Source organism: Podarcis gaigeae, assembly GCF_964106915.1.
Source record: "Podarcis gaigeae genome assembly, chromosome: 11".
Classification (NCBI taxonomy): domain Eukaryota; kingdom Metazoa; phylum Chordata; class Lepidosauria; order Squamata; family Lacertidae; genus Podarcis; species Podarcis gaigeae.
Window position 1 is genome coordinate 34769426 of NC_139687.1, and position 25558 is coordinate 34794983.

Consider the following 25558-nt stretch of genomic DNA (forward strand, 5'->3'; position numbering starts at 1 on the left):
TGAAATAAATGCAAGGGATGTTGTAAATCTGTGTTGCATTGTTATTATTAGGAGTAGCTAATATTTAAAGCAAGTTTGCATGACTACTTATCAAGTTCTGCAAATAAATTGGAATGCACTGCTGGGTCATGAACTAGGTAATGAGTGCTTTAGGGTCAGCCAAAATGCATAGTGCTTGAACACTTGAAGCAGAAGTCATTGCCTCCCATACAACAACCGATTAATGATTTGCACTCCCTGTCCTTCCCTGAGCTGGCAAAGTATCAGCGCGACCACAAGAAGAGAAATGCGAGAACATCTGGCCAGCTTTCCTTGAGACTTTTGTGTTGTGGTTAGCAGTCTGGTATATATTTGAATTAACAATTTATACGGTCACATTAGCTCCTGTTCCCCTTTCCTATTTTGACTCGCCACATTTTCACGCCAGTGGGTGGTTTTTGTTGTTGTTAAGTCCTCGTGAAAGTTAATCAGCATTTTGGTTTGAATTTCTAAAATACATTTTTGTGCGCAATTTTGCCTAATATACACATTTCGGTATGCAATTTTGTGTATGTATATATGGAAAAGCAATTGTGTGTGTTTCCTTAATCATGCCATTTTCCACTATGCATTTCTGTGCACAATCATGTCTGTTTGTGCACATTGCTTGGCTGGAAAAAGGCATTGCAAAATTCAGAGAAGTGTGAATTTTGAACTGTAAGAACATCATCAGAAGAGCCCTGCTGGATAAGACCGGTGGCCCATCTAGTCTGACATTCTTTTCTTACAGTGGCCAGCCAGGCATCTGGGGGAAATCTACAAGTGGGGCCTGAGCACAAAGCATACTCTTCTCTTATGGTTTCCAGCAACCCTTTTTTAAAGCCATCCAAGTTGGTGGCCATCATTGCCTCCTGTGGGAGCAACAGTTTAACTATACAGTGGTACCTCAGTTTAAGTACTTAATTCGTTCTGGAGGTCCATTCTTAACCTGAAACTTCTTAACCTGAAGCACCACTTTAGCTAATGGGGCCTCCTCCTGCTGCTGTGCCGCCGGAGTCCAATTTCTGTTCTTATCCTGAAGCAAAGTTCTTAACCTGAAGCACTATTTCTGAGTTAGCGGAGTCTGTAACCAGAAGTGTATGTAACCTGAAGCGTATGTAACCCGAGGTACCACTGTACACTGCATAAAGAAGTACTTTCTTTCATCTGTCCCGAATCTGACCCAAAATTCAGCTTTGTCGGAAGTTCATGAGGTCTAGTGTTGTGAGAGATACATTTTCTGTGTCCATGTTCCCTATGCCATGCACAATTTTATAATCTTACTCGCCTTCCCTCTAAAGTAAAAAGTCCCAAACACTGTGTTTTAGTTTGCATATTGTTTTGGGAAATGAAATTTAGGAAAGTTTGAGTTTAATGCAACCTGAATTGAATTTCTCCTCCACCCCTCTTCTGCCCCACTGCCATTTAAAGCACAGGAGTTCCTGTTGATCTCATTTGATTCTTAGTCTTTGCCAGACAGGTTGAGAATCTCTCCTCTGTTTGTTGCCATTCTGGTCATATGTAAAATGCCACTTGGAGTATAACACATTTGCCATTCACATATTCAGCCTACAGGGAATTAATTCTGAAGCCATGACTCAACCCCCTCCTGCCTCTGTTCTCTCTATCCTCCTTCTATTGCTGACATTTCCATGGAGATTTTAAGCCCCCCTGAACCAAGTGCAGAGGCGACAGCAACTTTAGCATATCTTTCCCATGAAGCAAAGGGAAGCACAGCCTAATCAGAATAATTTTATAGCTCAACTCAAGTATTTTCACAAAATGCCTTAGGAGTTGTTATCACATTAGGAAAAGCTATCTGAGTGACACAAGATCAAGCACATCAAGTTCTTCCAGAAATAAAGTCTGCATACAGGAACATTACAGAAATCAATTTTTAAATATAGGTGTCAAGGATATCCGCACATCACATCTGGGATATCCTTCATAAAAGATGCTGACTGTGTATTTAGGGATGCATATTCTGTCCCAAAGAATTCTAATTCACAAAGCACTTAAGTGGGTGGACTTGGCTTTAAGCCTGCAATTATAGTCAATTGGGGTATTTCACCTTTTAAAATCATGAGTATTCCCAGTTTAAAAGTTTGGAGATTAGGCACTTTTCAATTTCAATTTCATAATTTCTTATTTAAGGTATTTGCAGCCCACTTTTCAGTTTAAAACAAAGCTCTCAGTTAATATCAAACTAATAATTTCAACCTTAAAATAACAATTAGTTAGCAATTTAGTTATCAATGGTCTTACAGTCTGATGTTCACATGATGCCCACAAAACAGGTCAAATATAATAAGAACTGGTCTATTTGGGTCTATAGCAGAGCTGGACTGAAAGGTTTTGTATTTCATAAGTTGCTGAGTGTCCAAATGTTGGTGTAAAAATGCAACCATTTGAAGTTTGAAACCAGCATTTGACATTCAAATATTGTCTTTTGTATTGGTGAAATCAGTGATATCAATGATTACAGCTAAGGCTGCAAATCCTATGACCCTTGAAAGAGTATCCCAGGGGCCTTTGGGTGTTTCATTTCTTTTCTTTTTTATAATTTGTTTTATTCGTTTTACATATACATTTTAACTTTAATCATTTCAAAACATTAAAATAAAAGGTTATTTCAAACCTTCTGACCTCCCTCTCCCGCTCCATGGGTTATATACCGGTATATATATATTCTGCATATTTTACTATTATCTATCTGTTATATTTCCATAGTTACCATAGTTCATTTCACATTACAAGTGTCATTGTATCCCTGCCAATGATTTTAACTGTTTACAGTGGTCTTTTAAATATGTTAAAAATTTATTCCAGTCTTTTAGAAATACTTGATCTTCCTGGTTTCTGATCTTTCCTGTCAGTCTCGCCATCTCTGCATACTCCATCCGTTTAATCTGCCATTCTTCTCTGGTCAGCACTTCTCCCTCCTTCCATCCATTGGGTGTTTCAGGTCTCCCTCTCTGAGGATGGTCTGACATCAGAAAGGGATATCCAAGACTACTTCCTACCACCATGGAAACCTCTGCAGCCTTGACCTTACTGATGTCAGAGTTCCAACACTGCTAAAGACAAAGGGGCAGAATGTGTCATGACCCCAGAATCAAGCAGTGACCAGGATACTGAGACAGAGTCTACAGGGTCACCCACTAAGGAGGCAGACCACGTTTCTGGCCCCAAGCCTAAAACTTATGGGACCACTGAACCAGAAACTGGCAGGAAGGAGCCCACTGAGCCACATCCCAAAGCACCAGGGCCTTCAGAATTAGAGCTAGGACCTTCAGGGGTGCCGTCACCTGTGCCTCTCACAGTACCTCACCAGTCCAACAGCACAAAGAGCACACTGGGCTGCAGGCCATGGAGTTTAGGAGAACTGCTTACCTTCTGGCCAGAAGGCTGGCTCTTTAAAAAATTCTAGACTTCTAAAAAGGGACAGAGGTGGATTGGAGGCAGACACTCAAAAGACTTAAGTTCACTTGTTGGAACAAGTTTCTCACTAGGACCTCTCCTTAGTGCTGAAACAACTAAATTGCCTTGCCCTGTGGGCTCCTTTGGGAGACCAGCACATGACGTGTTGAGGGTGGATCAGGAATGTATTGGAGTGGATTTAAAGGAGGCATAAATCTACAGGGTCCACAACTTTCTCAGTCACTCAATGCCCCCTCCCAAAAATCTATAGTACATAATATTGAACACAATACTGAATCATACCGGACGCAATCAGTACAATATTTTTTTTTTATGTTGCTCAGAAGTAAGCCCTTCTGTGTTTAGCAAGGCTTACTCTCAGGTAAATGAGTTTAGGATATCCAGAGGGTGGGACTTAAATGTGGTGACCTCCAGATGTTGAATGACAACTCTCATTATGCAATGCCAACACAGCCAAGGGTTAATGGGAGTTGGAATCCAACAACATCTGAAGGATATCACACAAGTTATGCCATTGTCTAGTTCAGTGTTCTTCAACTTTGAGTCCAAATGTTGTTGTACTCCAATTCCCACCATCCCTTCCCTATATGTTCCTATATCCTTGCTTGGGCTTTGGGCTTGTCCCTCAGTCCTGCCTCCTGGCTTTGTTCTCAACTTGTTCTTTGCGCTTTTGGTTCCCAGTTGGTGACTCATCCCAGTCCGGACAGTGGAACAGCAGCAAAAGAAGCAGTGCTGTGGTGAGCTGCTCACATAGCAGTTTGTTTGTTTGTTTGTTTGTTTGTTTGTTTGTTACATTTCTAACCCCTCTGTTCTACCCAAACGAGCTCAGAGTGGCACCAAAGGAGCACTGCTTTAAAGTTTGCATTTCCTTAACTGTTTTGATTAATGGTGTTGGAACTGGAAGCCCGTAGAAAGCTGCTCAAGTTGCCCATGACCTTGAATGAGTTGGAAATAGCAGTAAAGTACACACAGAGAGATATGCACAAGGAAAGGCTGGCTGACATCTCACTTCTCTATTGGAAATTACCTTCAGGTGCTGATTTGGACTACAGAATGAAGCATTTTCCCAACAAGAACCACTTCCTATCTTCATTCAGTTCCCATCCACATTACTAAAGTGGAACTGAAGACGTGACAACCCTTTTAAGGGTTGTTGAAGAACACAAGTAAGAAAGACTCAGGATGACTTCAGCAAGGCAGCAATCACGTCTATCCGAAACAATCACATAGAGCAGTACAATTTAGGAAGTGTTTACCATTCCAGACCAAGTGTGCATGGGCCAGGGGTTTTTGGCTGCTTCTAGCAACAATTTAGTCACACAAAGGTGTTTGTGGTTCATCTCGAAGGGCAAGGTGGAACGTAAAGGATGCTGACACAATATTCACACAAATGCTATGCTATAGAACAAAAGAACATTACCCTCTCAACTCTGCCCCTCCTTCTCTCCCCCCCAAACTGAATGCAATCTAGAATGATAGTGTCTCATATAAAATGTAAACCAACTGTGAAAAAGACTCTATAAATAAAAAATGAAGGTGTTATATGTACTTTTCCCTGTTTGTTTGTTTTGTGACACAGGAAAATCTCTAAACTATTTTTTTAAAAAATGGACCCACAATATTGAATGCACAGCTCCTGGTGGATATGAGCATCTGAGCTTAAAGGTAAAGGTAAAGTGACCCCTAACTGTTAGGTCCATTGCGGACGACTCTGGGGTTGCGGCGCTCATCTCACTTTATTGGCCGAGGGAGCCAGCGTACAGCTTCCGGGTCATGTGGCCACCATGACTAAGCCACTTCTGCAAACATGTCACTATCAACAGAGTATTTCATTTCATTTTGTTGTTTTTTTAATTATCAGGATTTCCCCAGAAAGGGTATTGTCTGAATTTTGAAATTTTTCATTAGGTCAACCTGTTCTTAACTTCCGGCTTTTTATCAATAGTTTTAATGTATATTTTATATTTTATGTAAATCACTTGCATTATTTATGAATAAGTGGTGTGCAGCTTCTGTTAAATAAATAAATAAATAAATAAATAAATAAATAAATAAATAAATAAATAAATAATAAATGGGGACTGGCATTCCCCCCCCCCTGACAATTTCATGTGACACTACAAAAACACTTGTACTTATGTGGATCACTGATCCCTCCCCCCCCCATAAAAAAATACCCAATCTGCAAGCACACACACACACACACACACACCAATCCTGTCTGCTTGGCTGCAGTGAGAAACAGACTATATGGACCTTTGATCTGATCCAGCATGGAATCATTTATACCAGAAATGGGGAACCTGTGGACCTTCAAATGTAGGTCCCATCCCTTGCCACAGCTCCTCCCAATCTCCCTTACCTTACAGGCCATTCAGGCTGGAGCTGATGGGAATTAGAGTCCACCAACATCTCAAGGGGATTGTTCTAGAATCTAGATAATACTTGGGGTCCTTTCCAACTCTACAATTCTACGATTCTATGATTTGTTTCCCTTTCCTGGTTTATACCATAAACCTTAACTACAATTACTTGCTCTACTTCAGCGCAACACTGATCCAATTCTTCACGAGGGAAGGCACTGACCTGGAAATTCTTAGCCAGAAAACTATTATGCCATTATGTGGTATGCTTCTAAATATCAGTCACAAACATGAGAGTGCTATTGCGTTCAGGTCTTGCTTGTGGGATTCCCATAAGCATCTGGTTGGCCACAAAATGCTGGACTAGACAGGCCTTTGATCTGGACATTATTATGTTCTTAAGCTGTTTGCTTTGAGCCCCGGTGTTCGCTGTGAGGAAAACAAATTCACCGAATTCTCTGCAAGGGGATAGGATGGGCCTCTGCTCCCTTACCACCACTGCCCTGTGCTTGACAGACCACACTAACCATGTCCTTTTGTGCCACTGCCATGTCACGTCAGGCCAGCAAACAGCTGCTCCCTTTGGGAAATGGCTTCCACTTTGGGGATGAAGGGCTGTAGCTCAGTGGTAGACAATCTACTTTCCATGCAGAAGGTTCTAAGGGTTCCACCTCTGACAACTCCAGGTAGGCCTGAGAAAGGCCCTCTTCTGAAACTCTGAAGGGCTACTACCAGTGAGTGTAGACATCACTGAAGTTAGGCAGACCAAGAGTTTGACCCATTATACGGAAGCTTTCTATAGTATCCCAATGTTATTGACACAAAAGCAGTGATGGGCTTGTGAGTCACAGCATTGGAGCTAAGCCCCGGAGAGATTGCCCCACTTTTTAAAGCATTCAAGGAGGTTTACAATTTCATGACCCAACTGCCTCAAAGAATGGAGACACAAAAGAGCCCCAAGTCAAATAAGAAGGCATTGAGCAAAATGGCGGAGCTTTAAGGGCTGCTGAACTTCCCATACAATCAGTGCAGAGGGGTGAGTCTCCCTTTAGCAGTATAGCTATTTTGGTAATATCTAATGCTGTTGCTATCTAATATATCAGGTAATGTGTTTTGGACCAAAACTCCCATCAGTCCCAGGCAGCACGACTGTGCTAGCTGAATCTGGTGGAAAGCATAGCTGGAAACATCTGGAAAACACTGGGTCGAGGATGGCTGTATTCATCATCATAGTCTGGTTAGCTTTGAACAACATCACATTCTTCCCTTAAGAAAAGACTCAGTGCTAGATCTCTGGGGCAAATCTTCACCAAACATATAGCACCACCATATGCATGTTTATTTGTAAGTGTCCTTCTGAGTTCAGTGGGGTGTGCTCCACAGTGAGTGTATATAGGATTACAGCCGTAATGAAAACACAGCTCTACCCTACAACAAGCCCCTTACCTGGAGTTTGTGTATCATGTGAACAATTCATACTCATATTTTAAACACCTTCATTGCATCATCTCCCATAAATTCAGCCTTTTCTATTAAGTTACATTTTTACTGCACCTCAGCTTCTTAACATGCAATCGGTAGCTGAAAAATACCTTTAACAAGATCCTGGTATGGCACAATTAATGACTGAGCCTACAAAATCATGACTTGAAGCCTTTATAATGCAATCCTATACATCATAGGATTGAGTCCTGTTGAGTTTAATAGGGTATACTGCTAGGCTAATGGAATGCAGCCTTAAAACTCAAATTTCCTTGAGAGAAATATTACCATTGATCAAAGGTATTGCATTTTTTAAAGACAAACACAACCGTTTGCAATTGTTTTTGTACATAACAGAGTTCCAAAAATCCCTGCTTACGATGCAGTTCAGCAGGTTCACTGGTATGGTACACTCTCAAGAATGAAGACACATGAGAGGTGAAGAATTAATGTGAAATATTGTTCCCATATTATATCCTCTGCTTTATCACAGAAGTAGTAGGGATCAAAAGACCATTCAGTTCTTCACACGTCAGCCACAAGAAAAGAGCAGATGCGCTCCCATCAGATATCAAAGAAATAAACAACTATCTGACTTTTAGAAGGCATCTGAAGGCAGCCCTGTTTAGGGACGTTCTTATTGTTTGAAGTTTTATTCTGTTTTTAATGCTCCATTGAAAGCCACCCAGAGTGACTGGGGAAACCCAGCCAGATGGGTGGGGTATAAATATTATTATTATTATTATTATTATTATTATTATTATTATTATTATTATTATTATTATTATTATTATTTCCCAGATGTTGTAAGCAGGTGAATCAAGGCATACTACAATTCTAGGCCAGGCAACCCTACCCCTGCTCATTCCAGATATATTCACAATGCACACATATACACACTTGACCCATGGTTAGGTTTCTACTATAACCAAAATATAACAAGCCAGTTCCTGAGCCTGTGTAACAGCTACCTACTACTAGACTCCCAAAAGGAACTAGGGAATTAAATTCCATGCCTCCAAAAATTTTCTACTTTCCCACTATTTGGGGCACAACAAAGCAACAACAACAAGAACAACAACTTGTGGTTTCAGAGCAGTGAAACAGTTATATGATTTAGATTTTTCTAGAACAGATGTTTGCAGTACTAAAGGACACTGGTGCTGCTATGGGGGCAAGCAATCCCTTATAAAGAATGCAGATGTAATTAGTGATAGAGAAGAAAGTCAATTAAGTTTCCATTTAAAGCCAAATGTATCAAATTCACACTTAAAAAAAATAATGTGAACCAAAGCACAGCTATCCTTTAAAATTCGCACTTATCCAAACGTTGTGATGAAGTTCTCCAACTAGCCGGTGTTTACAAAAATGTACATATTAGGAGAGAGTGTGCACAAAAATGAAGCTCTTAGTGAAAATAGCATGTAAAAATGCATTATATTAGAAAAAAGTATGCAATAGTAAAAACTGCATATAAAAATATGTCTATTAGGAGAAATTCACACTAAAATGCAGATGAATTTTCATGAGAATTCTTTTTTTATTAAAAAAAATCACAACTTGCTGCAAATGTAGAAAACTGAATTTAAGACAGGGAAACTGAGAAACGAACCGAAATTGACAGATCCTTTCATCTCTGGTCATAACATTCTGTAATCAAGATGCTCATTCTGTTTTATGTGGCTGGGGGATAGGAATAATCCTTTAAAATAAGAGAATCTGGCAATGTTAAAGTACACCGAGAAACTTTTAACAGTTCCCTTTCTGCTGAAATTATCCATCTTCCTGTCTCTTAGATCTCTGATGGCTTGCTTCAGTAAATGGAAAACTGGAGCGTAGTCCAGCCCAAAGCAGCATTTTCCTGTGCTATCTCCTGAATTTATTAAAGTTTCACATTGTTACCTTCAGTACATTGGGAAGTTTAACTTACCAGCTGCTGACACTGCTCTAGTGGCCCAAGTTCTGTACCCGCTTCCTAATTGGCAGCTTCTGTCGCTTCTTGAGTAGGGAACTGTGGTTGATTTAGAAAATAAGGAGGGACAGTGTTTCAAATGACTTAAGAAAGAGAACAGGAACAATCACTTCGTTCTGGGGTTGTTGGTTTTTTTTTCCATTTTCTTCTCTCAGATGAGTTCTGTACCTTCAGAAAGAAGGAAGGAAGGGAGGGGAGAGGAAGTCAACAGCCCTTTAGCTTTCCTGCAAAAAAAATAAGGAAACGGCAGATAGCCATCTCATTTTCTCTCAAACAAAATGGTTGGAAAAATAAATATCACTAAACCAAAAGAAATTCCTCAAGTATTATATCTTTATGATGGATTTCGTAGGGTGTAATTTATAACTCGATGGGTGGAATGCGATCAAAACAAACACAATGTTCCAAAACGTAGAGCCTTGCCTTTGGGGAATAAGATGCCCATATCTAGAAGCATTTTAACAGCCCTAGCCAGAAGAATACAGGCAGGGAAAATATACAAGGCAATTCAAAGACGGGGGAAAGATCTCGGTGTACACAAATAAAACTAATAGCCTCAATAGTACATTTATTAAAGAATAAATGTACATAAAGAAATAAAATGGGTTCAGGCGTTTTGTGTGCTTTTGATGAGGTGATAATATAAATCTGAAGTGCAATCATAAGCATGTTTATTCAGAAGTCATATATATATATATGAATGAGAGGAAATTGCTGCTTGCCACGAGCACTATCCCAAAGATCATTTATTGCAATAGTGATCATTGTGCTCTTGCCAGGAGGGGCAGATCTTTTGCCCCTGTGTAAAAGGGATGGTTACTACAGGAGTTCTTCTGACACATGAACATGGCTTGAGCAAAGATAGGAATTATTTGTGACACCTCTCATAGCATGTGTGGCTGATCATTCCTTTCTGTTTTGAGCCTGAATCAGTTGCTGCCACAGGAGTAGCCAAACTAAGCCTCCTGGTGTTTATTTTGCTCTAGGACAGGGGTAGGCAACCTAAGGGCCGGGGGCCCAATTGCCTTCTCAATCCAACCCACGGACGGTCCAGGAATCAGCGTGTTTTTACATGAGTAGAATGTGTCCTTTTATTTAAAATGCATCTCTGGGTTATTTGTGGGGCATAGGAATTTGTACATTTTTTTTTTCAAAATACAGTCCGGCCCACCACATGGTCTGAGGGATGGTGGACCGGCCCACAGCTGAAAAAGGTTGCTGACCCCTGCTCTAGGATGCTTAGTTTGGTGAGAATCAGAGTATACAATTCCACAGTTAATGCTAAATACATTACTTCTGGTCAGTGCTTTTGGGGAGGGTACGCATACCCCTAAACATTTTGTGAATCTTTGTACTTTTGTCCATTTACTGTATTTATTTTTCCTGATTTTAACTATAAAATGGTGATTTTTCTTGACTCAAAATGAGAGTACCCCTAAACATTTTTTTTAGGGGGAAAAAGCGCTACTTCTGGTAAATGAGCCATCATAGCCGCTAGAAGGCCATGAAAATTCGTGTGCTGGGCTTTGTAGACTTGTCTACCCATGTACTCTCTGAAACCAAATGGGTGCACTGGTTGCCAGATGTGACTTTTTTCCAGCTCTCCTACCCCACTATTCCCCTCCTCTGCAGATTTGTCTCTCCCTATCCCAACCATTAGTCAGCATTTTGTGGCTACTGAACACCCTCAATCCCATTGGGCTGTTTGGGGGATTCACCCACTAAGGGGGATTCACATACATACTTCTGGAGTTCCCCTAAGCCTGCTGACATCTCTCCTCTGTGGGTGAATGACATAAGCAATGGCACTCAAGCTTAAGCATTAGAAATAGCATGAATTTTGCTTCTTCTGGTTTTGTTTTCTAATGGAGGAATCACACAATCGCCAATCACTCCAGTATGGAGTGATTCAGCCCAGGATCAGTTTTACTATGTGATAAGGCCTATGCTTCTCCATTAGAAAACATATCTGAAGGTGGTCAGGAGGACCACTGGTATCTACAAGAAAATGAAACCATTAGAATCTTCCCCCTTCTCCAGTCATTTTCATGGATAAAAATGTGTTGCATTCCCACTGCTCTAAAGAAAGGCTCTTTTATATGCATGTGGCATAGCAAATGAACACATGCCAAGCTTCAAAGTAGTTACCAGCATCAGGAGTTGAAAAGGGGCATCAGCCAGAATAATTACGTAGGTGAAAACAAGAGCAGAGTCCTTCAGTCTGTAGCATTTCCTCAAAACACACAAAAGAAAAGAAGTTAAAAGAGGATCATTTTGAAGCATAGTTTGCTTAGACTAGCTTTGTTTAATGGAAGAGCATTTTGTTGAAGCTCACAGTAAGGGTGAGTGTGTGTAGAATTCGTTCCCGTAAACAGATCAGATGGGTTTGGGAAATATTAGCAATGGCTGTATTTCTTGCCATTCGTTACTATGAATACAGTGGACAAATATAAAGAGCATTTCAGATAGGTCTAATATTAATACATAGTAGGGAAAATTAATGCACACTGATTTATCCTTCCATCACCTGTTCAACTGACAGTGCACCTCCATGTCCCTTGTAAAAATAGGGTGTAGAAATATGTATTGGTTGTGATAACCAGTTTAATAGTATTACCATGCCAGAGAAACATCTATGTCTGTGAGAGCTTGCAAAAGCACAGGGCTTTCAGAAAACTAGCATATCAGGGAGGATATCAGTATTCCTCCCCTCCCCCATGTTTTCTATAGGCAGACATGGATTGTGGCTGTATCACAATATCACAGGCATCTTCTCAGATCAGCCAAAAGGGGGAGCTTCTCGTGGAAATTTAAAACAGAAGCAGGAAGTGTCCTTTTTGTGATTTGTAGAATCATACTGAAGGGGGCAATCTGCCCTTGAAGTTGATTTGGAGTTATGACCATCTGTGATCTGACTGGCTGGAATCCTCCATGTGGGCAGTCTAGGAAACAGCCCTCAGCCAGTTGCCAGTCTCCCCTTCTTGAGTAAAGCCTTAAACTGCTCAGGACCACAATACCTCAAGGGCCGTCTCTCCCCAAACAACCTGACCGGGACCCTGTGACCGTCATCTGAAGCCCTCCTTCGTGTGCCTCCTCCACAAGTGATCTGGAGGGTGGCAACACAAAAACAGAGCTATCCTGTGGGGGTTCCTCACTTGTGGAACGCTCTCCCCAGTGAGGCTCATCTGACACCTTTGTTACTTATCTTTTGGCACCAGGCAAAAACATTTCTCTTCACTCAGGCCTTTGGCAAATTAAACAATCTGTGGCCTTTTAAACTATGTGTGGAGTATTGTTTTTGTTTGCTTTTATGGTATTTATTTATTTATTTATTATGTTGTATACCACACTGTGATCCTCTGATAAAGAGTGGTATAGAAATAATAATAATAATAATAATAATAATAATAATAATAATAATAATAATAATAATATCAATAGACTTCAGTGACATCATTATATAGTTGTGACTGATTGGCTACATAGTATCATGGATGATGGGGACGCGGGTGGCACTGTGGGTTAAACCACAGAGTCTAGGACTTGCCGATTAGAAGGTCGGCGGTTCGAATCCCCGCGACGGGGTGAGCTCCTGTTGCTCAGTCCCTGCTCCTGCCAACCTAGCAGTTCAAAATCACGTCAAAGTGCAAGTAGATAAATAGGTACCACTCCGGCAGGAAGGTAAACGACGTTTCCGTGCGCTGCTCTGCTTTGCCAGAAGCGGCTTAGTCATGCTGGCCACATGACCCGGAAGCTGTACACCGGCTCCCTCGGCTTGTAAAGCGAGATGAACCCCAGAGTCGGTCACAACTGGACCTAATGGTCAAGGGTCCCTTTACCTTATCATGGATGATGAGATCATCAGACAAGGCATGATTACCGTAGCCTTTGCAGAAAATGATTGATCACGCAGATCAGCTGTTTGGCAAGGAGAGGAAGCAGAAGAGAGCAAATTGTCAATGTTCTGAAAGCCTAAGCGAGTAGATTGGGAAGCAAAACACACATTTCAACCATCATTTACCTCATCCAGGTAGGGAACAGATGCTCAGGAGGCTGCTTCCGTATCCCTTTCCCCACACATTGCTTCTCATAGCTAAAACAAGTTATCTTGCTCATTTCCATGAACGCAGGGCACTGAATAAACACACTAGCTCTTTTTCAAAATTCTGTTGCAAAAAAAGCCAGCATTCTGACTCCTATGGTGAGTCATAAATCATAACGTGCAATAAATTATTTTAATTCTACTGGGATGCAAACACTAACAATGAGGCATTGTGGGCTGTGTGCAAGAACTGCGCACAAAGCTCTGGCTCCAAAAACCAGTGCACTGGGAAGCGCTCAATATTTAATTACCCTTCACAAGAAGGGAAGCGCAGAGGAAGGTGAGGCAGAAAATATGCTGAGGAATAAGAAAGGAAGGAGGGGGTTATATATCATGTAACCTGAAGAGCAGTGGGCAAATCTGTCAGAGAGATCAGGCTCGCAGCAGTTCCGCTAGGTCAGCTTGCAATTTTGAGCATGTGGGAGGGCAAATAGGAAGCAAGACCTAATCAGGGCTCTTGAGCCTTGAGTCTAAATTTAATTGGCCCTGCTACGGAGTGAGAAAACACCCCCAACAAAACAAAACAAAAACCGGACTAATCACAGGATAGTAGATCAATCAATTATAGTGCATTTTATTATAAGCACTTTATTAAACAGTAGTGATACAAATGTACTTTAAAATGTAACATGTTGCAATAATAATAATAATAATAATAATAATAATAATAATAATAATAATAATAATAATTTATTATTTATACCTTGCTCATCTGGCTGGGTTGCCTCAGTCATTCTGGACGGCTTCCAACACATATAAAAGCATAATAAAACATCAAACATTAAAAACTTTGCAATACAGGGCTGCCTTCAGGTGTCTTCTAAAAGTCAGATAGATGTTTATTTCCTTGACATCTGACGGGAGGGCATTCCACAAGGTGGGTGCCACTGCCAAGAAGGCCCTCTGCCTGGTTCCCCATAATTTCGCCTCTCACAGTGAAGGAACTGCCAAAAGGCCCTTGGAGCTGGTTCTCAGTGTCTGGGCTGAATGATTACACCATAGCTGTAATGCAAAATATGTCAAAATCAAAAATATATTAGGAAGGTGACATTGGCTTCTAGTGATGTCCTAGTTGATGACGAGCAATGCTCTTTAGAACAGAGAACTGGGATAGGGGGTCATAACATACACGCAGCTGTCATTTACCTGTGAAGTTCCTCATCCAGGTAGGGATGCTCACCCCAAAGCCTGCCTCCATATGCCCATTAGGCCTATTATGAGTCAGAGATACTTATCCCAACAGGATAGATAAGTCATCAAAGGGATCAAAGCTTTGACAGGTCTCCTTGGATATTCCACAATGAGATACTGCTATGCCTACCAAAAGAGACATTTCAATAAAACCAAAACAGTGCATAAACTCCTTTTTTAAAAGTCCTAATGAAAATCCACCAGCATTTTAGTGAGAAGTACTCCTACTAGACAGGGACGCGGGTGGCGCTGTGGGTTAAACCACAGAGCCTAGGACTTGCCGATCGGAAGGTTGGCGGTTTGAATCCCCGCGATGGGGTGAGTTCCCGTTGCTCGGTCCCTGCTCCTGTCAACCTAGCAGTTCGAAAGCACGTCAAAGTGCAAGTAGATAAATAGGTACCACTCCAGCGGGAAGGTAGGTGCTGCTCTGGCTTAGGTATGCTGGCCACATGATCCGGAAGCTGTATGCTGGCTCCCTCGTCCAATAAAGTGAGATGAGCGCCGCAACCCCAGAGTCGGTCACAACTGGACCTAACGGCCAGGGGTCCCTTTACCTTTACCTTTTACTCCTGCTAGGCACATTGCAAAATTTGGAAAACTGCAAAATTCGAAGAATGGCTGTGTTTCTGTTTGCATATTGTTTCAGAAAGTGTGAATTAAGTGCGTGTACCTTTGAATATGAACCGAATCAAAACCCATACTCAAGAATCTTCTCCTGAATCTTCTTCTTCAGAGAGAATGACTATCAAACCAGCTTAAGGCTGTGGTGTAAGTAGGGCTATAACGGGACCATAATTTTGCTGTTAGGCTGACCTATCACAGTCACTACCAATGAGAACACCACACTGGCACATGCTCTGGGAAATGCAAATGGCGCTTGAGCTATTTGCACTTTCCGAGAGGCTCAGCATGGTGTCTTGCATCCTAATGGACTTATGCCAGACATCCATTTACTTACACCTAGACTCTGGAGGTATGTGGAAGGTTGGGGCTAAGCTTGTTATGGATGCATCTTGCAAAAACCCTTCACACTTTCAAGGAGAGGAGGCAGACAGCCGATGAAGACGTATATTTATGGCTCCTTTCATGCAGAATCTTCAGACTATGATTTTATTTTATTTTATTTACAGGGAGGAGGCAGACAGTTCATTGCAGTCTGCACCGAAGGATTCTCATCTCAGGGGCCTAAGGAATAGAATTATGCATTAGCAACACTTCACAATGCTGTACTGGGGAGGCAGAAGTGAAAAGTTAACATTCATTCTGAAAGTGCAGGAGAAAATATAGGTCAGCCCAGCAGAGTGTAAATAACCAGGCTGGAATCTGATTAAGACTTAGCCACATATACTTTCCCAAAAGCACCACTGGATCGCTGACTCCTGCATCCTTTCCCATGTAGGTTTTGGTATTCCCCATATTTGTAATTTTCATTCAGATTTATAGCCTACACTGTGTTTGATTTAAAAGTAGAGCTCTTCTGCTTTGTATTCCATATTAGTAACAGAGAGAAGTGAGTCGTCCAAGAATAAGAAGTGCCCTTAGCATTATTTGCAGAAACGACGGTAGCATCTCATATAAGATTAAAGCGCTTCCCAAGGTTGATCATATGAGGTCACCATGTGTTAATTCAAGGACAGAGTGCCATCTATTGACTTTAAGCTTAGCCAACACCTGGAAGAATCCTACAAAGAGCATCATCCTAATAAAATCTCAGTTTGCGATAATAAAGAAGTCCTAAAGGTTGATCATGATTGTTGCTCATGGAGCAATCCAAACTATAAGGAGCAAGAGCATTTCATGCTGGTGTTAATTATGCTGGTGTAATTTACTCCATTCCAAAGCCCTTTCAGGAACGAACCCAAGCTCAAGTATAGCAGAGGGAAAACAGGTCTTGAAAACAGGGCTCGATTTACACCACCTATTTTGCTGGTTTACTAGGTCATGTGATAAATAGAGCTGAATAGAATTTGGAACAGTGGTAAGTCTCTCCTGCCTCACTCGAGCCCCTCCCCTCCCCCAGAACATCCCCTTTTCATGATTTACCCTGACCTTAGCTCAGCCAGGGCTCAACTGGCTGAGTTCCAACGTGACCTGACATTGTTGTTGTTGTTTAGTCGTTTAGTCGTGTCCGACTCTTCGTGACGCCATGGACCAGAGCACGCCAGGCATATTCATCCCAAATAATGAAGCACATTGCCTCTGTCCATCTAGTGTAATCCTTCTAGTGCAGCGCACCGATGAAACATGAAGTCATGATGTTATGTCGTGAGTGCCATTGGGCACCCATAATCTGGAGCCCAAGTCGGCACCCCTGATACCACCCAAATAAAGGATGGCATCTGATGGCCCTCTAGTATTAGCTGACGTTAGGCCAGAAGGACAATGGGCTGTGTTGAGAATGTCTCACTTGGAACTGCCTTCATTCTGACCAATGTCCAACAGCTGTCTGGGCTAAAGGAGCTGCATGATTCCTATGCAAACCCCCAAAGATGAAGGCTGGGAATGCCCATGAACCAGGCAGAGGGCCTTCTCAGTAGTGGCACCCACCCTGTGGAATGCCCACCCATCAGATGCTAAGGAGAAGAGTAACTGTATAACATTTAGGAAACATCTGAAGGCAGCCCTGTATAGAGAAGCTTTTAACAGTTAATGTTTTACTATGTTTTTATATGTGCTGGAAGCCACCCAGAGTGGCTGGAGCAACACAGTCAGATGAGCAGGCTACAAATAAATCACCACCACCACCACCATCATCATCCATTGGATCATGGGGAAAGGTAGGAGTAAGGCAGTCTCAGGGCTGCTGGTGGTTGCATGTGTGCACCTAAGGGGAACTGGCTTCCTGGGAAATGTACCATTTTTCTAGCCAAGGCACCATAATTTGTTTCAGGGGTCTAACACAGACTACAAAGATCTCCCAGCTAAGTTAGCCACTTTGAGCTTTTTATGAGGAAAGGTAGGGGTACAAATGTTTTAAAGAAATAAAACGTTGAGCATGAAGTTAGTTGCAGGCATCCGTGAATGTTGCAGCTTCAAAGCTAGGAATTCCTCAGCTGTGAAACAGCCTTTAAACTGTTGAGTTTGGGCATAGTTTGCCTTTTCTTTCAACAGAGTTCTACATGCTAATTGAAACAAGAGCGACAGCCCTGTTTATCGCACTTATCAAGCATTCTTTCTTCCTGCTCTCCAGTGAGTTCATGGTGTCAGTGGTTATCTAAACGTGACACCTAGTGTTCAGCTGTGGAGGCAGTAATTAAAAAGAAATCCTTGGGAAAGTTCAATGCACTGCACTTCAAATCATTTCCAAAACGTGGTATCGTGATAAGGTTATCTTGACTACAATGCAAGTTTAATTTTCTGTTCTCCCACGGATGGGATGTCATGAAATGACTTCTTTCTTAAAGTAGGAAACAAAATGAAGGAAACAAATGTGACAAGGCAGAAGACCATTGCAGATTTTTAAAGTTTGCAACCAACGAAATCCTCAATAAAATAATAATAATAGAGTGGTACCTCGGGTTACATACACTTCAGGTTACAGACTCCGCTAACCCAGAAATATTACCTCGGGTTAAGAACTTTGCTTCAGGATGAGAACAGAAATTGCGGCATGGCGGCAGCGGGAGGCCCCATTAGCTAAAGTGGTGGTTCAGGTTAAGAACAGTTTCAGGTTAAGAACGGACCTCCGGAACGAATTAAGTACTTAACCCGAGGTATCACTGTAATTACGAATTGAGAGGGGCAGGGGATCTTCTCAGATGCCAAGGAGGCATGAGGCATCTACCCATTCCAGGCTTTCTCACCTCCTCCAACATTCCCTCTGAGGCTGCTAAGCCATTAGGAGGAGCCTGCAAGGCTGCAGCATCTCACCAGTGCTTCCTTCGCCCAGCTGCATTCCCCTTCCCTCTAAATGCCAGTCAGGCTACTGGTGCATAAGTGGCTGGTGTGGCAGCTTCTTCCTCCATATCTGTCCTCCCAGAGAGGTGCTTAAGCATGTCTTTGGACAGCTGTCTAGCAGCCCTGGGTGAGCAGAGGATTCATTGAGCTCTGTGTTTGCTAAGATAATTTAAATATTAACAGTTGCACTTTCAGTAGCCTGGCGCTGCTTCCCAAACGCCTCCTGTGCCTTTGCTGGAGGAATGAGATTAAAAAACCTAAATAAATAATAGAGCTTTCTATATTTACACATCAGTGAGCTGGCGACCCTATCGGTGTTCCCACCCTGTGCTGAGCAGTGGCAGAGGCTCAAGAAGGAGCAGTGACTGTGCTAATGCCCTGGAATGGGAAGAGGATCGCTTGTGGACTTCTTTGACTCCTCTGTCCAGGAATGAATCCCGGCCACGCAGCCAAATAATCTCAGGCATACAGAATTAAGGCTTAACTCTGGGGACTCCCGGCTTACATATGTGATTGCTTTAGGGAAACAAAGATTTTAAATCGGAAAGCCAGCTGCATAGCAGGGACAACTGCTTCTTCATCAGAGAAGCCTCTTTCATCGGGGCTATTAATATACGCAGCTTCAAATGTGTCACACAGGAACCTGGGTTCGTTCAAGTGCTCCTACGTCTGCATTACACTGTATGCAAAGGAGAGACTGTGACCTCATTCGGCGTCAGCATTGGCCTGGGTTGGTATGTGCATATTAGCCACTTAAAACGCAGTGAGGTAGTTTTCCCCAACTGCATTTAAAGTTGCTTTTCCACGTCACTGTACAGACCAGAGAGTGGGCAGGGTTGCCCTATTATCTGATTTATTTTCACCACACCAAATTCCTGTTCAAGGAAACAGTCGACTGAGCGTGTACAACAGCTTTCCCAAAAGAACACGCCTCATCAGATGGAAGCTGGAAAACACACCAAACAACAGTATTTCTTGAAAAACTATAAAATAGCAGTGCATCACACTGGGACTCCAACATACTGAGTCCCAAAACCAGCATACATGTATTACAGGCCAGGCCATACTCCCACGCAAATCCCATGCAAGAGCACAGAACCCAAAAGATGCACTTTTTTTGGAGCTGTGCTCTCACAGCACCCAAAAATGCACGTTTTGGGGAGCAGCATGAGATTGTGATGCAAGGTCTTGGCACAAAACCATGCAAGATCATGGCACTCAAAATGGCCACTGAACTCTTTCAGGAAAAAGCAGGCTGTACCATTTTTCCAGGTCACTTGCAGGGTATGTTATTATACACCAGCAGCGGGAGCACAGAAGAAGAAGAAGAAGAAGAAGAAGAAGAAGAAGAAGAAGAAGAAGAAGAAGAAGAAGAGGAGGAGGAGGAGGAGGAGGAGGAGGAGGAGGAGGAGGAGGAGGAGGAGTTTGGATTTGATATCCCGCTTTATCACTACCCGAAGGCGTCTCAAAGCAGCTAACATTCTCCTTTCCCTTCCTCCCCCACAACAAACACTCTGTGAGGTGAGTGAGGCTGAGAGACTTCAGAGAAGTGTGACTGGCCCAAGGTCACCCAGCAGCTGCATGTGGAGGAGCGGAGACACGAACCTGGTTCACCAGATTACGAGCCTACCACTCTTAACCACTACACCACACTGGCCAGAGTAAAACGTCTAAGTGCAGCCCAGCCTTCCCACCACACCTGCTTTCTGTTATACTGGGGAAAACTTGCTGCAGACCTGCCAGGGGACTCTATATAAGCCTGTTATATAAACCTTTGAGGGTGCTACCAGATTACCTGTTTAGTGTGCATTCCTCCTGATTTGTTTGCAAAGAGGCTAAATGATGCTGCACCAAGCAAGTGTTATCCCACACTTCCCAGTGCATTTTTACATCACTTTCCTTATTGCAAGGAAGCAATAGTTCAGTGGGAGAAGCAGAGTTGTTGTGCATGGCCTCTCACTGAACTATTATAGCACAACCCAAATTTGCCGGTATGAGATTGAATCCCACCTCAGAATAGCTGTGGCCTAGAGGTGCCCTTAGTGGCCAGTACCTTTGCAAAGCCTGAATCCTGTGTAGTCGAAGTTCTACAGACAACATGGCAGGGTGCCAGGATACATGCAGGAATCCCAGATACTATCCCCTGCTCAGAGCTCGGGGTGCATGCAACAATATATTCAGGCACATGTAGCCCCATTTATTCAGGCCTTGATGCATATCCCAGAGAAGGGAATTACACAGTTGTACAGGGGGAAACATGGGACGCAGGTGGCGCTGTGGGTTAAAGCCTCAGCGCCTAGGACTTGCCGATTGAAAGGTCGGCGGTTCGAATCCCTGCGGCGGGGTGCGCTCCCGCTGCTCGGTCCCAGCGCCTGCCAACCTAGCAGTTCGAAAGCACCTCCGGGTGCAAGTAGATAAATAGGGACCGCTTACCAGCTGGAAGGTAAACGGCGTTTCCGTGTGCAGCTCTGGCTCGCCAGATGCAGCTTTGTCACGCTGGCCACGTGACCCGGAAGTGTCTCCGGACAGCGCTGGCCCCTGGCCTCTTAAGTGAGATGGGCGCACAACCCCAGAGTCTGTCAAGACTGGCCCGTACGGGCAGGGGTACCTTTACCTTTACCTTTACAGGGGGAAACATATGGGCACAACCCTTATTGTTAAATAAACAAACTGACTGCCGGGGAAAGGCTGTAGTGATGAGCTTGCACTATGAGAAGATTGCCATGCACGGGGTTATGTAAACTTCTGAGTAGTGATTAAAGGTCACCAGACATCATTCCGAGATGGAAGTATTAGACATGGAGTTTCTCAATCGCAGCACCTGAAAGGAGCCCGGCCAGTCCTGGTGATTCTTCAGGTCTACAACAGGATGACACAACCAGTACAAAAAGTTCATCACATATACGCCAATTGTCCTCTGCTTATTTGCATGCCACATTCTCACAAAGGTGAAGAAGAAGAAGAGTTTGGATTTGATATCCCGCCTTTCACTCCCTTTAAGGAGTCTCAAAGCGGCTAACATTCTCCTTTCCCTTCCTCCCCCACAACAAACACTCTGTGAGGTGAGTGGGGCTGAGAGACTTCAGAGAAGTGTGACTGGCCCAAGGTCACCCAGCAGCTGCATGTGGAGGAGCGGAGACGCGAACCTAGTTCCCCAGATTACGAGACTACCACTCTTAACCACTACACCACACTGGTGTGCTCAAATTGTCTCACAGCATATCAAACGAACAATATCAATTCAAAAAATGTATTGGAAATGATCTTAGGTCACATCCATGCCTCACATTTAAAAGCACATTAACAGCCATGGCTTCCCTCAAACAATCATGGGGACTGTAGTCTATCCCTCACAGAGCCACAATTCCTAGCACCCTTTACAAACATTGATTTATATTGTCTATAGAAGATTCTCACTCCCAGCTTCTTGAAATCCCAATGACTTCCATTTCCACAGAAAGTCTGGAAACCCCATTCACTGTTGTTATACAGAGATATATCAGAGGTAGCTTCCATGTCTGTTTGCTGGGTTTTTCGGTTACCTACTCCTAAGTGTTGAGACTGAATCCAAGAGAGAATGCAGAGGACCGAGGGCTTCATGGGGTCACTGTTAGACTCTGTGGGTATTGATGAACCTTCCAGGTACCTTTGAAAATATTAAGGAGAAATGGAGGTGATAAAAACACTGAAAGGCAATGTCCCCTACTGACAGCCTTCCCATTGCCATGCTGCACCTATCTGTAACTCCCATTTTGCAGCTTAGGTTGGAGTGATGAAAGATTTCATCTATGCAAACAGTATTATACAGTACATAGTGGACTGAGGAGACCTGTGGGTTCAAATTCCCACATAAGCCATGAAGCTAACTCGTTACTCAAAGGACAGCGATCTCAGCCTAACCTTCCTCACAGGGTTGTTGTGAGGATAAAAATAGTGTGTGTGTGTGTGTGTGTGTGTGTGTGTGTGTGAAACCAGGCACACTGCCTTGATCTCCTTGTAGGAAGTGTGGGGTATAAATTCAGTCATTAACTATTATTGGTAATATATAATTTTAGATCAGCACCAGACCCATTCACTGGGGCCCAGAAGAAACTTAGTGAGTCATCCCACATGTTGAATATTAACAGAGGCAGAGCTAGGTGCTCTGGCACCTGGGGGCGGGACTAGCTGCCTGTGGGGCGGGGCTAGCCACCCGTGGGGGTGGGGCTAGATGCCCACGGAGTGGTGGCTAGCTGCCCGCAGGGGTGGGGCGAGCGTCCCAGGGGGGTGGCGCCCTGATGTCACCCCCCCATGGATGACACCCGGGGCAGACTGCATCTACCGCCCCCCCTTCCTCCACCAGCAAGTATTAATAGTCTCACCAGAGACCTAGAAATAAAGAAAGGAAAGTTTAAAAATCTGTAAGTCATCACTGACATCTCATAAGAATAAAAAGCTATGGAAAAAGAATTGGTAGAAATTTAGTTTGCATTTTGGGGGCTGCTGCTCATATATTCTGGACAACTTTCTTGGGTATCTTATTCTGCTCTGCATGTATTCACTCATCTTTAAATTATGTATGGCAGAATATTCATGGTCCATTAAAGTGTCATTCTTATCTCTCTCTCTTTAAAGGAAGAGTTTCTTCATCAGTGCTTTAGGATGCAAGGATGACTTCTTCTATTTTAAACATGTCACAAAATGACTGCGTGGCAAATGGTGCGATCAAACTTTGAGCTGTGAAGCCATCACTACGGCTGATGCATTCAAACCTCTGCATAGGAACAGTTGTTCGTCACAGCTATATGCAAAACATGCATTATTTTCATTACCACTAGGGAAAACAAATCTTAATCATTTGGAGGTACCTTGTATAATGCAAGTGGATTCCATCAAGAAACAACCTTAATAAATTAATGAAACTGGTAGGCAGCTGTACCGCCTTCTGAATAATAATGTGTATAGTTCGTTTCATTTATCATTATGTGCCTTGGTGAAATGCTTTTCATTACTGTTTGCATGAGTCATCTAGTTGAGTAGAACATTTGGTTCCTTAAAATCATCTCCCCTGCCTCCACATTTTTAAGGCTGAGACATAAAATTATATGGAAACAGTGCAATAAAGTGAGGCTGGTATGACTGGGGGGAAACACACAGAGGAACTTGATGGAAGTCCAAACTTGGTTTTGTGCTCCAGGGCTTTCCTCCTTCAAGGGCCAATGTCCCTAAGAAGGCTAAAGCATTTCACAATTTAGTTCCCAAGACACAGAGGACCAGAGCCTTATGGTAGCTTAGCAACCATCTGCTTATTCATGAGCAAATATTATAGCGACACAGAAGCATCCACTAAGGAAGGTGATGCTTGATTCACAGCAACACTGTTCCAGGTGGTTGTTTGCTTTACCTGGAAACCTCTTATTCACTGCCAACTCCCAGCTGCTGCATTCTTCCCTTGCCTCTCCGCAGCTCAAACCAGGCAAGCCATTTACAGGCTCTCTCAGGTGGATGTGACTTTAGACCCATTCCAAGGGACTGTTTTAGATGGAGAAATCTCTTCAGCCCAAGGCCTGCTTTCCCTTCCCAGCAACCTTCTGAGGATCATGTGCTGGGGCTGGGCAAGGCCGGTGAAAACACTGGGTGGAGCAATTCGTATGAAGAAGAAGAAGAAGAGGAGGAGGAGGAGGAGGAGGAGGAGGAGGAGGAGGAGTGTATATTTGATATCCCACCTTTCACTCCCTTTAAGGAGTCTCAAAGCGGCTAACATTCTCCTTTCCCTTCCTCCCCCACAACAAACACTCTGTGAGGTGAGTGGGGTTGAGAGACTTGAAAGAAGTGTGACTAGCCCAAGGTCACCCAGCAGCTGCATGTGGAGGAGCGGAGACGCGAACCCGGTTCCCCAGATTACGAGTCTATCGCTCTTAACCACTACACCACACTGGCTCTCTACCTTTGTTCAGGAAGCTAGTTTCTACATCCACACAGCTCTCTGTCCTCCATCCAGGCAAGTGACAAGTATCAGAATTCAAGGACACACAGACCACACACAAACTTCTCTTGTTGGAATCCATCAGTCTCGAGAGACATTGGAGTGTGCTTCCAGGAGTGAAGTCAAACTGCTGCATTAGCAGCACTGAAGTGACCTCTCTGGGGTACAAGCCTGGGCAGTGTATATGGAGCTCCTGGGCTGCTGCCCAGGTGACAAGGTACGGTTCAAAGAAAAGCAGAGCAATACGTTTGGCACCAGCTTGGAATTGCTGGAAGGAGATGTAAAAGGCGCCATCCAAACTCCAGATTTGACTTGTGTAAGGCGTACTCCTTAGCCTTTTCTTCTCCCAAAGATATCCCTCAAGGCAGCAGAGGTTTAGGATCATTTTCCTTCTCCTAGATGGGCTACCTTTCCAAGTTGATGAGCCCCATCTGCCTCTCACTTCCCTCTACAGTGCTACCTCGGGTTACAGACGCTTCAGGTTACAGACTCCACGAACCCAGAAATAGTACCTCGGGTTAAGAACTTTGCTTCAGGATGAGAACAGAAATTGCACGGCGGCGACGCAGTGGCAGTGGGAGGCCCCATTAGCTAAAATGGTGTCTCAGGTTAAGAACAGTTTCGGGTTAAGAATGGACCTCCGGAACGAATTAAGTTCTTAACCCGAGGTACCACTGTATAGCATGTGCATAAACCACCTTCTTGACCGTTTGACCCACTATTGGTCTCACCCACTCAATCTGCCAGAGCCTGTCTTCACATACAGGGGAAGTCCCTAACTTATAGAGGGTTTGAGACCCATTGGTATAGCCAGCCAGTCAAAGCCATTTCCAGGAATGTGGCTCACCTGCTGACAGCTTCTAGAAGCCACAAGTAAGAGCTGAGTGCAAGGTGGGACAAAATGGACAAACTACCCCATGAAGTGTGTCCATCCCCCCACACCAGAGGTACTACTCCTCCCCTAACACCCCAACACAGAGACATTAAAAACCCTCAAAGGGGACGAAAAGCAGGGCCAGCGAGAAATGTGGTCTGGAGGAAGTGGGTGTGGCTGGGGAGAGTCTTAAGAGCCAGTTGAAAAGGTTTTGAGGGCCATATTTGGCCCTTGGTTCTGAGGCTTCCCCTCC

General features: G+C 43.4%; 1 protein-coding gene and 1 long non-coding RNA gene across 3 annotated transcripts in view; one reads left to right on the forward strand and one right to left on the reverse strand.

Moving 5' to 3' along the window:
- The window catches only part of ZNF366 (zinc finger protein 366), a 30803-nt gene extending 21410 nt beyond the window's left edge, over positions 1 to 9393 (reverse strand). The window contains exon 1 of one of the 2 annotated variants that reach the window (XM_083703049.1): positions 9235 to 9393. The gene's annotated coding sequence lies outside the window, so the exon portion shown is untranslated. Of the gene's footprint in view, positions 1 to 2861; positions 3034 to 9234 lie in introns of those variants that run through there. The other variant, XM_083703050.1, reaches the window with a different exon arrangement.
- LOC310827279 lies at positions 3426 to 5007 on the forward strand. The gene is made up of 2 exons (XR_014556271.1): positions 3426 to 3820; positions 4493 to 5007. It is a non-coding gene; the product is annotated as an uncharacterized lncRNA (long non-coding RNA).
- Positions 9394 to 25558: the final 16165 nt, after the last annotated feature.